Here is a 13,698-nt window from a genome sequence, read left to right on the forward strand (position 1 = left end):
TGCTCCTGTGTTCTATCTATACAAATCTCAATTATATTGATCTAAAAATTATAGAATCAAGATTAGTAAAAGGAGGTGATTTTGCCGCGCGGATGGCGGGGGAGGTTTCTTATTTTTAGAGGACGTTGTCTTGGCGGTTTGTTAACATGCGGTACCACGTGTCAGTACTTTACCAAGCCGATCCGTGTCCCACATGAGGCAAAACAACGGCAGAAGCAACACGTGGTTAAGTTGAAGAAGATGAGGGAGAAGTGGATTCAGCAATGAGTGAAATGATGGTTGCTTCGTCCCTCCAACTTCTTTTTTTAGCATTATTACTTCGTCCCTCCAACTTAACTGCGGGAAAGGTGCAGCTTTGTGAGTTGACGCCTCATTGCTCATTACTACGTCGGCGCCTTGACTGGGGTGCTTCACCCCGGCTGCTCTACAATGTGTTCCGGTCTGTGATACGTCTCCGTCGTATCTACTTTTCCAAACACTTTTGCCCTTGTTTTGGACTCTAACTTGTATGATTTGAATGGAACTAACCCGGACTGACGATGTTTTCAGCAGAATTGCCATGATGTTGTTTTATGTGCAGAATATAAAAGTTCTCGGAATGACCTGAAACACCACGGAACATCTTAGAAAAATAATAAAAAATCCTCACCAAAGATGAAGACTTGGGGGCCCACACCCTGTTCACTAGGGTGGGGGGCGCCAGCCCCCTAGGGCGCGCCCCCTACCTCGTGGGCCCCCTGGTGGCCCTCCGACGCCAACTCCAACTCCATATATTGGCTTTCGGTGAGAAAAAATTAGAGAGAAGAAATCATCACCTTTTACGATACGGAGCCGCCGCCAATCCCTAATCTCTCTCGGGAGGGCTGATCTAGAGTCCGTTCGGGGCTCCGGAGAGGGGGATTCATCACCGTCGTCATAATCAACCATCCTCCATCACCAATTTCATGATGGTCACCGCCGTGCGTGAGTAATTCCATCGTAGGCTTGCTGGACAGTGATGGGTTGGATGAGATTTATCATGTAATCGAGTTAGCTTTGTTAGGGTTCGATCCCTAGTATCCACTATGTTATGAGATTGATGTTGCTATGACTTTGCTATGCTTAATGCTTGTCACTAGGGCCCGAGTGCCATGATTTCAGATCTGAACCTATTATGTTTTCATGAATATATGCGAGTTCTTGATCCTATCTTGCAAGTCTATAGTCACCTACTATGTGTTATGATCCGACAACCCTGAAGTGACAATAATCGGAACCACTCCCGGTGATGACCATAGTTTGAGGAGTTCATGTATTCACTATGTGCTAATGCTTTGTTCCGGTTCTCTGTTAAAAGGAGGCCTTAATATCCCTTAGTTTCCAATAGGACCCCGCTGCCACGGGAGGGTAGGACAAAAGATGTCATGCAAGTTCTTTTCCATAAGCACGTATGACTATATTCGGAATACATGCCTACATTACATTGATGAACTGGGGCTAGTTCTGTGTCACCCTATGTTATGACTGTTACATGGCGAACCACATCCGGCATAATTATCCATCACTGATCCGGTGCCTACGAGTTTTCCATATACTGGTTCTCGCTTATTTACTTTTCCGTTGCTACTGTTACAACCACTACAAAATACCAAAACCATTACTTTTGTTGTCTTTACTTTTGTTACCGTTACCACCACTATCATATTACTTTGCTACTAAACACTTGCTACAGATACTAAGTTTCCAGGTGTGGTTGAATTGACAACTCAGCTGCTAATACTTGAGAATATTCTTTGGCTCCCCTTGTGTCGAATCAATAAATTTGGGTTGAATACTCTACCCTCGAAAACTGTTGCGATCCCCTATACTTGTGGGTTATCAGTATAGCCCGTGGACCCGGTAGCTTGATGTCCCACATGTCGGCGAAAGGGACTAGAAGATTTATGAAAGTGAGCGCTCCACTCTTACGACGGAGGAGTACACGACACGACGATCCAGTGAACTGTCACTTGTACTGTATAGTACTATAGTTTTGTTGTTTCGCAAGATCCAATTATACAAACCCGATTAAACAGGAAAGGGCGGGATTTTTCCCGCGCGGTAGATGATACTGGCCATACATTTCAAATGCAATTTTAATGTATGCAAACTGAATAATTAAGTAACAATATGATATCTAGTAAAACTAAAAACACATATGATTTATTGTGTTAGAGTGTAGTAGTAGTGCTGTTTTGCATAGTTGTTAGATGTAACATGCGAGAACGTGTAGAGATGTAGTTTTGGAGGGCCTATAGAGATAAAAGCGTAATACGGTCACCGAACTTCAGAATAAGCTGATTACGGTCACTATATACGTTTTGCGGTGATTATATGGTCACTTGCTCACGGTTCAGCATCGGATTGCACTTTGTTGGCTGGCCAAATAGTCTGCGTGGCGCCATGTTGACAAGTTAAATTGACCATGTTCCTTGTGGGTCCCACCTGTCATTTCGCATAGGGAAAAGGTCAGATAAACACAAATTTACACAGGCGCAACAAGACTCGAACCCATGCGCGGGAATCACCTGGTTGTGTATGTGTCTGTCAGGGCCTGAGGTGCGCGCATGCATGTGTCGGTTGAGAACTTGAGCGTGAGAGTGTGTGTTGGTGGTGTGGTGTACTGGTGTGCATGCATGCATGCGTGTGTGCATGTGAGTGTTGCGTGTGTACGTGTGAGTGTTGAGTGCATGCGTGGGTGCATGTGTTTGTGTGAGTGTTGCCTGCATGTAGTTTGTGTGCATGCATGCATGTGTGTATAATCACCACACCAGCTGTTGTGTGTTAAAACTTAAAACAGACGGCTCAGCATTCCAATACAAGGCCACCTTGTCCACTGTGCCCGCGGTCATGACTTTGAACCTCCGTCCCAATATTTTTTTGTCATTTGTTTTCATTCTTACTAGCAAGATGCCCGTGTGTTGCATGTAATATCAAGATGCATTTGTATAACTAGTTTATCTTGTGAGAGAAAAGGATGAACGAGGGAACGCCTTATTTGCAAATGTGGAGAGGTGTGTGGGTACCTTTTTGCAAAATTGCCATAGTTTCTTTCCTATCCGTTAGTTATAAATCGGACGGCCTATATTGTAGGATGGCAGGCACACCATCATCACCAACTCTATTTTTTATAAGAGTGTATTTTATAAAAGTGTAGATGTAGAGTAGATACACGCTGACAGGTGGGCACCATGGAAGTGAGATAATGTGATGCAACACTAGAGGTGCCACGTGGAGTGTTTAACTGGTCAACTAGTCATGTCTTGAGAAAATACAAAGTTGTACGGTGAGCCCGTGACTGTATAATAAGCACTAAACGTAAATGGTGACCGTATGTGGGGACCCCGACTCGCAAGTCGTGATCACCGAATGCACGTGTACAGTGATCCCAGAGATCAATGCTCACTGAACACACAGAAGCTGAATAACAAGAGTCTTACATCCATACATACCGTCTTACACAAATAGTGACCAACATGGTCAAGTCTTACATCGATAAAGCCTTAAGGGCTGAACATCAAATGAAACATAGCAGCGGAAAACGTCGTCGATAAGTAGAACCCATGCCATCTGCCTTAACCCTACAGGCATTCTGACTGGGAAAACGCCCTAGTTCGCATGATCGCCTCCAAAGAACTCTTCTCCGAACTCCGATTCTTCCATGCCTGGTTAATTAAATAACCAGTGGCAAGCCAATGAGTACTTTGAATGTACTCGCAAGCAACCCATGATTTGGTTCAAGGTACAGTAATGCATAACATAGGTAAAGTTTTGCATAAAGCTAGTTTTGAGTGCAATGACATGTTCAACATCCTATAAAGCATGCATCAAGAGAATTCAAGTATCCATAAGAACTGGTCACAGATATCAACATAAATAGAAAGGGGCACCAACCCATTTATCATAAACAGAGAGGGCACCAACCCATCTCAATCGTGTCAAGTCCTCTGACTTGATCCAAGACAACACCATCATCTCACACACACCGGGTTTGGAAACAAGTGGACGTAGCCCAAGAGCGGTTACCCAACTGTCCTTGACCGTGGACACGGCTATTCGAATAGTTTTACACTCTGCAGAGGTTGCACACTTTACCCACTAGATCCGGGGAACTTCCGTGTCATCCACGACCCGCGGTACCTCAAGTACCCGGGGTAAGCACCCGATCACTACCTTTCCCTAGACGACACTAACATGGAGTCCACTTGATTGGTAGTAACCCCCGTGCCGAACATTTCACATCATAAAGTTGTGGAGCCTCGCTCCCATTTTCATCATATACCACAAGCACGGGGTACCAACGGTGTGTCCGGTGCCCTGTGAAAACAGTCATGGCCGCCCTACCTGGCACGACCCCGTCCCAAGAGAGAGCACCAACTCTCCCCCGTCACTAGTAATGCGGGCTCCAAGCTAGTATCGGTCTAGGTACTCAATAATGCCCTTTCCCATATAAGGGTAGAGTGGTCGCGCATGTAAGGTTGGAATAACGGTCGCAAGTCCGACCAATCCGTTTTGAAAACAACACACACCTTCCTTGGCACACCACTTCGTCATCAAGTGGTCACCCATCTCATCATCTCCCTCGGGCATAAGTGGCACCCGACGGGGTTTTCGAAAAGACTTTTGAAATCACATTGCCTCCTTCACCATGCACAAACCCACCCCATTTGCGTAGCATCTACATTTGCATCCTATCTACTCCCACCGGCATAACCCTCATAAGAAGGTAGGGCCATGCACACTGCAAGTATCAACGAGGAAGTAATCGTGGTAACCAACCCACGTGGTTCACCATCTCATCATGATTCCGATGCATCGATAATAAAGAGCTAAAAATGACATGCATATAAAGGGGTATCATAGTCATGGTCAAAGGGCTGCTTGCCTTGGTTGGCTTGATCTTCAAAGTCTTCAGGCCCTGCTCCTCCTTCCTCAGCTACCTCGTCAAATACGGGATCTAACGTCGCAAGAAAACAACGGGAAAATAAGGCAATAATAAAAACAGAAAAGTCAAAGTGCTCACAAAAATGTCAACTTATTTTTGTAAAATACTAGGAGGAAGGCTAGGAAGGGGACAACTTTTGGTTTTGGTTTTGGAGCAGCAAAATAGGAGTTATGGATTTTCAAAGGCCTATTTAAATGCTAAAAACCACATTTAAATATTTACAGAGAAGAAAAGGTGGTTGGATTTGAGTGAAAGTTGCACCATTAAATAGGTTGCAATATTCTAGGAATTTAGAAATTGGAATCAATGCATTTGGATTAATATTCTGCCCTGTGGAATATTTGGAAATAATACAGAAAAGGAAAAAGAAAAACGGCGCTGTGCCACTGGGCCAGAGAGGCCACAGCAGCAGCAGGCCCAGGGGGGGAAACCCAGCCCACGCGGCCGCCACGTCGAAGGCGTAAAGGCTGAATACGCCTTCGGCCGACGGCGGATCGGTGCGCGCGCGCGCGCACGTTTTAAACCTGACGGGTGGATCCCACCCGTCAGGGCGTGTGGCTGACGGGCCGGCCCCACGGCGGCCGTCGTCTACCTCCGGCCAGAGGCGACGGCGAGCTCGCCGGCGGTGGTACAGGGCACGGGAAGGGATGCGGAGACTACCGTCGGACTCAGGGGCGAGTCGCGGTTCTGGTGGTGGTGGAGACGGTCGCCGGAGTGGCCTGCTTCGCCGGCGACGAGGTCCCGCGGCGGAGGCGCTTCGGCGTCAGTGGCTCCGGCCGGTTCCGGCTGCAAAACAAGGGGAAACGAGGGGGGAAAGAATCAGTGGCGCCTCGCGGTTCCAGATCGAGAGAGAGCTGGGGCGGAGAAGGCCTGTACCGCGCGGACGCCGACGAGCCGAGGCGGCGGAGCTCGAGCTCGATCTCGAGCTCGGGTGGTTCTGGAGAGGAAGGAGTGGTGCGGGAGGCCGATTGGGTGTGTGGAGGGGCGACAGGGAGGAAGAGAGAGGCTCGGGGGCACCTTATATAGGTTGGCCGCGGTTCACCGTAGGCGTGGCCTACGGGCGCCCGCGGGATCGGCTCTGGAGACCGTGGGAGAGGAGTTGGAGCTGTCCACGGCGCTCGTGGGGATGGAGTAGGGCGCCAGTGAGAAGGAGAGAGAGCGGGGGAGGGTTCTGGCGCCCGCGCGTGTGAGGCCGGCCATTGGCCGAGCCGGGCGGCGTCGGGCACGCGCTGCAGGAGGGGAGAGAGAGGGAGAGACAATGGGGACGGCACGGCGGCGTGTCGCAGACGTCGAGACACATCAACTGGCGCGATGGGAAGGCACGAGGCGGTCGGGAGGCGCGGTGTCAACGGTCGGCGCTCTGGCAGGCGCTCCAGAGCGCGACTTTGGCCGGCATCCGCGGGTTTTCCGCGTCGTGCGCGCGTCCTTTTCTGTCTGGAGGCTACAGTGGAAGGGGGCAAAACCTGGAAAGAGCCTGGGATGCTCTGGGGTGCAGAGGGGAGAGAGAGAGGCTGGGAGAGAGAAGGGAAGCTGTTGTCCAGAGAGGACAAACGTGATTCCCTCCTTCCTCCACATTGCTTCCTCGGGTAGAAAAGTGTCTAAGTGATAGAGGGGAGTGAGGAGGGGTTGTGGCAAAAAGATGAACTCAAGGAGATTAGTGAAAGTGGCAAAAATAGGCCTTTTAGTATTCTGCCAGAAGGTGTTTGATGGAGTTTTGGGTAAGCTAATGACTCCCACTGGCCAAGATACTCCAAGGGGTGAAATTTCACATATATTTAGGGCCTTCCACCCATTTTGAGCTTATTTGGACAAAGTTGCCAATGCAACTTTTGCAAACCCTAGAAATGGGCAGAAATGGATTTGTGTAGATCCAGTGGAGTAAATCATTTCTCCTTGATGTACCACTTGGTGTGGTGGCCTTATTTGGTCACATGGTCAGGCTCACCAAAGTTGGGGTCTTGGAGAAAAAGTTGGTAGTGCAAAGTAGTTCAAACTTGATTCTGGTCAGAGAGGGTTTTGAGGCACTTTGACCAAGACTTCCTCTTCTCCAACCTGTGCCATTTGGTCCAGATGCATCATTAGACCAATGAAGCATGTCCACCAAGTTTGAGAACATTTGGACATACTTGGCATTGTAAAGTTGATCAAACTTCAGAATGGACAGAGATAGTTTTGAGGGGTTTTGATGGTGTTATCATGTTCTCCAAGTCCTGAGGCTTGGCAAGATCATCTAATATGTCATATGTGACATGATAGAATTTTCCTGGAATTTTTGGAGAATATTTCCTTTGTAAATAGTTCAAAAGCTTGAAATATCCAGGAAGGGTTTTAGAGGGATTTGACCAATATTTTGAACATGACCAGGTGTTGAAACTCTTATATATGGACAATATATGTCCTATGAGTTTCCATAAATTTTGTCAAATATTTTTAAAACAATAAAATAATTTTTCCCTATTAAAGACCATTTCTGGCCTTAAGAAAAAGCCTTTAAATAAAATAGTAAAACAATTTTTAAAATTATAGGTTTGTGGTTCCTGGGCATCCTATATCTAATAGGAGTCAAATATATTTTTGGAATGATTTTTACTGCTCTTAATCAAGTACTTGCAGTGCAAACCTCAATTCAGGGGTTTTTGGAAAACTAATTTTAGAAAATACTTTCTGGCCAAATTATTTTTGTAAGAAAATTCTATATAGCACTATTCACCTGGCATGGTCATTGGTCAGGAGCTTGGGGTAAGGAGATGGAATTTAGAGGGTAGAGTAGTTGACTTCAAGAAGCACTTGAAAGAAACACAGAGAGGAAACCAACTCCAAATAAAAGCCAAATAATGCAAAAAAAAGTTTTTGTTGGTCCAAACTTTCATGCTTTAATAATGAAAATGAAATGTTACAAAATGCAGGGTGTGACAGACCTACCCCCCTTACAAGAATCTCGTCCCCGAGATTCCTAAACTAGGCTTAAAAGAGATACGGAAATTCGGATCTAAGGTAGTCTTCACGCTCCCAAGTTGCTTCTACTTCAGTGTGGTTGCTCCATTGGACCTTGAAGTACTTGATGGTGCGCCTTCGAGTGCGTCGCTCAGCCTCATCCAGAATGCAGATGGGCCGCTCACGATAAGTCAAATCAGGTTGAAGATCAACGGCTTGGTGATTGACGTCCTTGTAGAGGTCGGGCTTGTCTGGAACTTGGAGACACTTCCGGAGTTGTGACACGTGGAACACGTTGTGCACATCAGAAAGTTCAGGTGGAAGTTCCAACTGGTAAGCCACTTCTCCTCGTCGCTCAGTGATCTTGAAGGGCCCAATGTATCTCGGAGCGAGCTTTCCCTTGACATGAAAGCGCTGGGCTCCTTTGAGAGGGGTGACCCGGAGATAGACATGGTCTCCAACTCGGAAGTTTATGTCTCTGCGACGTGAGTCCGCATAGCTCTTCTGCCTTGACTTGGCAGACTTCAGACGCTCTCGGACAAGCTGGACTTGCTCTTCTGCTTCACAAAGGATATCAGGCCCAAAGACAAGTCCTTCTCCGGCCTCCGACCAGTTGAGAGGTGTACGGCACTTCCGCCCGTATAACACTTCAAATGGTGCCATCTGAAGGCTGGCCTGATAACTGTTGTTGTAAGAGAACTCGGCGAAAGGGAGGCAATCTTCCCACCTAGCTCCATAAGCTAAGACACAGGCTCGGAGCATGTCTTCGAGTATTTGATTCACTCGCTCGGTCTGACCTCCGGTCTATGGGTGGAAAGCAGTGCTGAAGGACAACTTGGTCCCCATAGCCTCCTGGAATTTCTTCCAAAACCTTGAGGTGAACTGGGTTCCTCGATCTGACACAATCTCCTTGGGAACACCATGAAGGCTCACGATTCGGTTGATGTAGAGACTGGCTAACTGGTTCCCCTTGTAGGTCGTCTTGACGGGAATGAAGTGGGCCACCTTGGTCAAATGGTCAACGATGACCCATATTGAGTCATGTCCCTTGCTTGACCTGGGTAAACCGGTCATGAAGTCCATCCCGACTCTGTCCCACTTCCATTCAGGCACCTTAAGGGGTTGCAACAATCCAGCGGGTCGCTGATGCTCAGCTTTGACTCTCTGGCATACGTCGCATTTTGCAACATAGGTGGCAATCTCCCTTTTCATCCCGTGCCACCAAAATTTTTCCTTCAGGTCTTGATACATCTTGGTGCCTCCAGGGTGGATGGAATATGGGCTGTCATGAGCTTCTTGCAAGATCAGGTTATTGAGCTCAACCTTGTTGGGCACGCAGATGCGATTCCCAAACCACACAATTCCTTCCTCATCCTCTGAGAATCCTGAGGCTTTGCCTGCCTTGTTCTTCCTCTTGATGCCTTCAATACTCTCATGCCCCTTCTGAGCTTTCTTGATATCATCCATCAAGGTAGGCTTAACTTCGAGGTTGGCCAAGAATCCTGGTGCAACCAGTTCCAACCCGAAGTTTTCAAGTTCTTCATACAAGGCGGGTAGCTTGTGCTTTAGAATAGCATTCAAGGAGCAAGCCTTCCTGCTCAACGCGTCTGCTACCACATTAGCCTTTCCAGGGTGGTATTGAACACTGAGGTCATAATCCTTTATCAACTCCAGCCATCTTCTCTGCCTCATGTTCAATTCCCTCTGAGTGAAAATATACTTCAGACTTTTGTGATCCGTGTATATCTCACATCGCTTCCCCAAGAGGTAATGTCGCCAAGTCTTCAGGGCATGAACCACTGCTGCTAGCTCAAGGTCATGAGTAGCGTAGTTCTCTTCGTGAGGTCGTAGCTGCCTTGAAAGGTAGGCCACGACTCTGCCTTCTTGCATCAGAACACCTCCCAGTCCGATTCTTGACGCATCACAATATATCACAAACTCCTTGTGTATATCTGGTGTGGCCAGAACTGGAGCGGTGGTTAGCCTCTTCTTCAGCTCCTGGAAGCTTTCTTCGCACTTCGGCGTCCATTTGAACTTCTTGTCCTTCTTCAAGAGCTGAGTCATGGGTCGGGCAATGCTCGAAAACCCTTCAACGAACTTGCGGTAATATCCCGCGAGTCCGAGGAAGCTTCTGACTTCCTTCACATTGCTCGGGGATTGCCATTCAGTCACGGCTTCAATCTTAGCAGGGTCGACTGACAATCCTTCTTCAGTTAGAACATGTCCCAGAAATCCAACTTCACGCAGCCAGAATTCACACTTGCTGAACTTGGCATACAGTTGGTGCTCTCGAAGCTTGTCTAGGACCATCCTCAAGTGTTGCTCGTGCTCTTCTTCCGACTTCGAGAAGACAAGAATGTCATCAATGAAGACGACGACGAACTTGTCCAAATATTCCATGAAGACCTTATTCATGAGATACATGAAGTAAGCTGGGGCATTGGTCAACCCAAAGGACATGACCGTGCATTCATACAGGCCATATCTGGTTACGAATGCCGTCTTCGGAATATCTTGGGGTCTGATCTTCAGTTGGTAGTACCCAAATCTGAGGTCGACCTTGGAGAACACCTTGGCCCCATTGAGTTGATCAAACAGATCTTCAATCTTGGGAAGTGGGTACTTGTTCTTGATTGTAACCTCGTTGAGGGAGCGGTAGTCAATGCATAAGAGGATGGTACCGTCCTTCTTTGCCACAAACAGAACAGGTGATCCCCAAGGGAAGGCACTAGGGCGGATAAATCCCTCCCTCAACTGCTCTTCCAGCTGCTTCTTCAATTCTGCTAACTCCTCCGATCCCATTCTATAAGGCTTCTTATAGATGGGTCCCGCTCCGGGTATGAGCTCGATGATGAACTCAATGTCCCGATCAGGAGGCATTCCTGGTAGCTCATCAGGAAAAACATCGGGATACTCGCGTACTACCGGCACTTGCTCCAATCCAACTTCAGTCAGACAGTTGACTTGGTTGGCTTGAGCAGAGGAGGGATTGGAGGCAAACTTAACTTCGACTCCTCGGCCATTGGTCATAGTGACCGTCCGGTTGGCGCAATCAATCAAGCCTTGGTGCTTGCTGAGCCAATCCATTCCCAAGATCACATCCAAGCCTTGTGATTTTAGGATGATAAGGTCTGCTAGGAAGTCTACCCCGTTAATGGTAATCCCGACTCCTTTACATCCTATCTTGGCTCTCATCTCTGCTCCAGGGGTTTGTACCACCATAGGGTTATTCAGGGGTGTAGGGGTCATGCCACTTTTTAATGCAAAACTTTGGGTGACAAAAGAATGCGTGGCTCCAGAATCAAACAAAACTGTTGCGGGTGCTGAATTGACAAGGAACGTACCCAGCACGACGTCCGGGTCTTCCTGGGCTTCTTCCGCGGTGACATGATTCACACGACCCCTGCCATTGTTGGGCAAGTTGCGGGGAGCTTGGTTCCTTGGTGGCATTCCACGGCCTTGTCCCGGGTTCTGCGCATTGGGGCGCGGGGCGTCAGGCTTCTTGTTGGGGCAATTCTTGGAGTAATGCCCTGGCTGTCCACATCCGAAACAAGTGACTTGATTGGGGACGACGCCCTTGCCAGCATTGTTATTGGGGTTGTTGTAAGCTGGCCTGGGGTTGGCATACTGCTGAGGTGGATAGTTGGTGCGAGGTGCAGGAGCTCTTGGCTGCTGATAGGCTGGCTTGACCGGGGCTGGCTGCCACGGGCGAGGCTTCTGGTTGCTGGAGCTGCCCTTGCTGATCATCTTGCGCTTACGAGTGTCATCCAAGGCACGTCGCTTGTCCTCAAGCATGAGTGCCTTGTTCACCAGATCAGGAAAGGTTGGGCAGTCACACACAACAAGCGAGTACTGCAGAGTCTGGTTAAGGCCTTCCATGAAGCGCTCCCTTTTGGCAGCATCAGTGCTGACATCTTCAGGGGCATACCTTGAGAGAACACTGAACTTCTGCATGTACTCCTTGACAGTGCTACTACCTTGCTTCAGGGCTCGGAACTCACGCTTCTTGATGGCCATGATTCCAGAAGGGATGTGGGCCTTGCGGAATTCCGTCTTGAAGGTGTCCCAAGTGATGTCTTGCTCAACATGCATAGCCTTGAATCCATCCCACCAAGCTCTGGCAGTCCCCCCGAGACAGTGGGCAGCATACGCCACTTTATCACGGTCCTCAGTGCATCCGACTAGTGCCAGCAGATCCTCAATGGTGCGGACCCAGTCATCTGCATCCAGGGGTTCAGCAGTCTCAATGAAAGTGGGTGGTGCATGCTTCTTGAACTCCACCAGTGTGGAACGTCCAGGGCCGTGCCCCGCCGGCTGGCGGTTGACAGCCTGAGCAATCATCTGGAGGGCTGCAGTGTTGGCTTGGCGCTCCTCTCGAAAGGCTTGGAGAAGCTGAGCCATATCCATGCTTGGAGGAGGTGGTGGTGGTGGAGTCTGTCCTTGGGCTTGGTCCTGGCTGGCTCCGGCCTCAGCAGAACCTCCGGCTTCTTGCGGCTGGGTAGAGGTACCAGTACGTGTTACAACAGGCATCCTGTTGGAGCGGTCAAGGTCTCATGATTGGGAACAACAATGAGGGAAAGCAGTAGAGATGGAATGCCTAGCAAGGGGGTGGTGTGACACAAATTAAGTAAAACAAAGGCCAGAAGGGCCAAACTCATGCATTAAAACCAAATGGGGAATGTAGTCGTTTACAAGCTCCCAAAGGGAAAGTACGACTTCATCAAAGCAAGTTGAAAGCAAACACAACCTAACAAGGTTTCATAAGAACCAGTACAAGGACTCGACTTCGCAAAAGGGGTACACGACCTATCCAACCATAGGCTACGAGCTAGCCTATCCTAGTCCTGAACGGAGTCTAAGTGGTGGAATGCTCGGTCGGGTATTCTGGCTCCTCTGGGTCTTCCTCCTCATCTTCATCTGTCTTGGTCTCTTCATCGCTTGAGGAAGCGGGGGAGTGAAGGAGCTGAACACGGCGCTGCTTTGTTGGTGGCGTCGTGAAGAGGTTGCGGTACTCCTTTGCCGTCATACGGCGTGGCTGAGGTGTTCCCTTGGCAGGTGCGACCTGTGGGGGTCGTCCGCCTCGATAAGCTACTGCGGGCTGTCCAGGGGGTGCTCCATCCTTCTTGATCCTGTCTGCCTTCATCTGAACTATGCGGAGGAGCTCCTTGGTCTCGCGGAGTTCCTTTCGAAGCTCCGTCAACTCCGAGGCCAGGTGCTGTGCCAGACTGTCGGCACACAAGCTGAAGTAGGTCTGGAAGCGGAGAGAAAGTCCCTCGTCCATGGGTGGTGCTGGTGCGCTGCTCTCGTCATCACCTTCCATACGATAAGGCAGGTAACGAGTGGCTGGCTCTCTCGCCATCTCTGGCAGGAGATCCCGGAGGCGAGTCAGCGCCTTGAGGGCAGCAGTCTCCACGGCGAGGAGCAGTGTCGCCATCTGGGGTCCCTCAAAGAACCAGCTCGTCGGGGCGTCATTCGCCCTCACGACTACCTCCACGTGATACTCCCTCTTGGTGCTGTCGACCCAGTGCTCGTGGTAGGAGAAGGTGGGGACTCGAGTGAACTGGCACTTCCTGAGGCTATCCTCAAGAAGCACAGGAAACCCAGTGGTCAGGAAGTCCTCGGGTACGGCGGCCATCTACAAAAAGTGGAAGGGGAAGGGTCAATAAAGGAATGTGACCTATGTTTGGGATACTAACATAAACATAGGTATATGGGTAACCTGGTGGATAGTCTCGCTCTAACTAACGTCCATGCTAACTAAGGCTTCCTACAGTCAGGATGGCTCTGGTACCAGCTCTGTG

This window comes from Triticum dicoccoides, chromosome 1B, assembly GCF_002162155.2.
Source record: "Triticum dicoccoides isolate Atlit2015 ecotype Zavitan chromosome 1B, WEW_v2.0, whole genome shotgun sequence".
Classification (NCBI taxonomy): Eukaryota; Viridiplantae; Streptophyta; class Magnoliopsida; order Poales; family Poaceae; genus Triticum; species Triticum dicoccoides.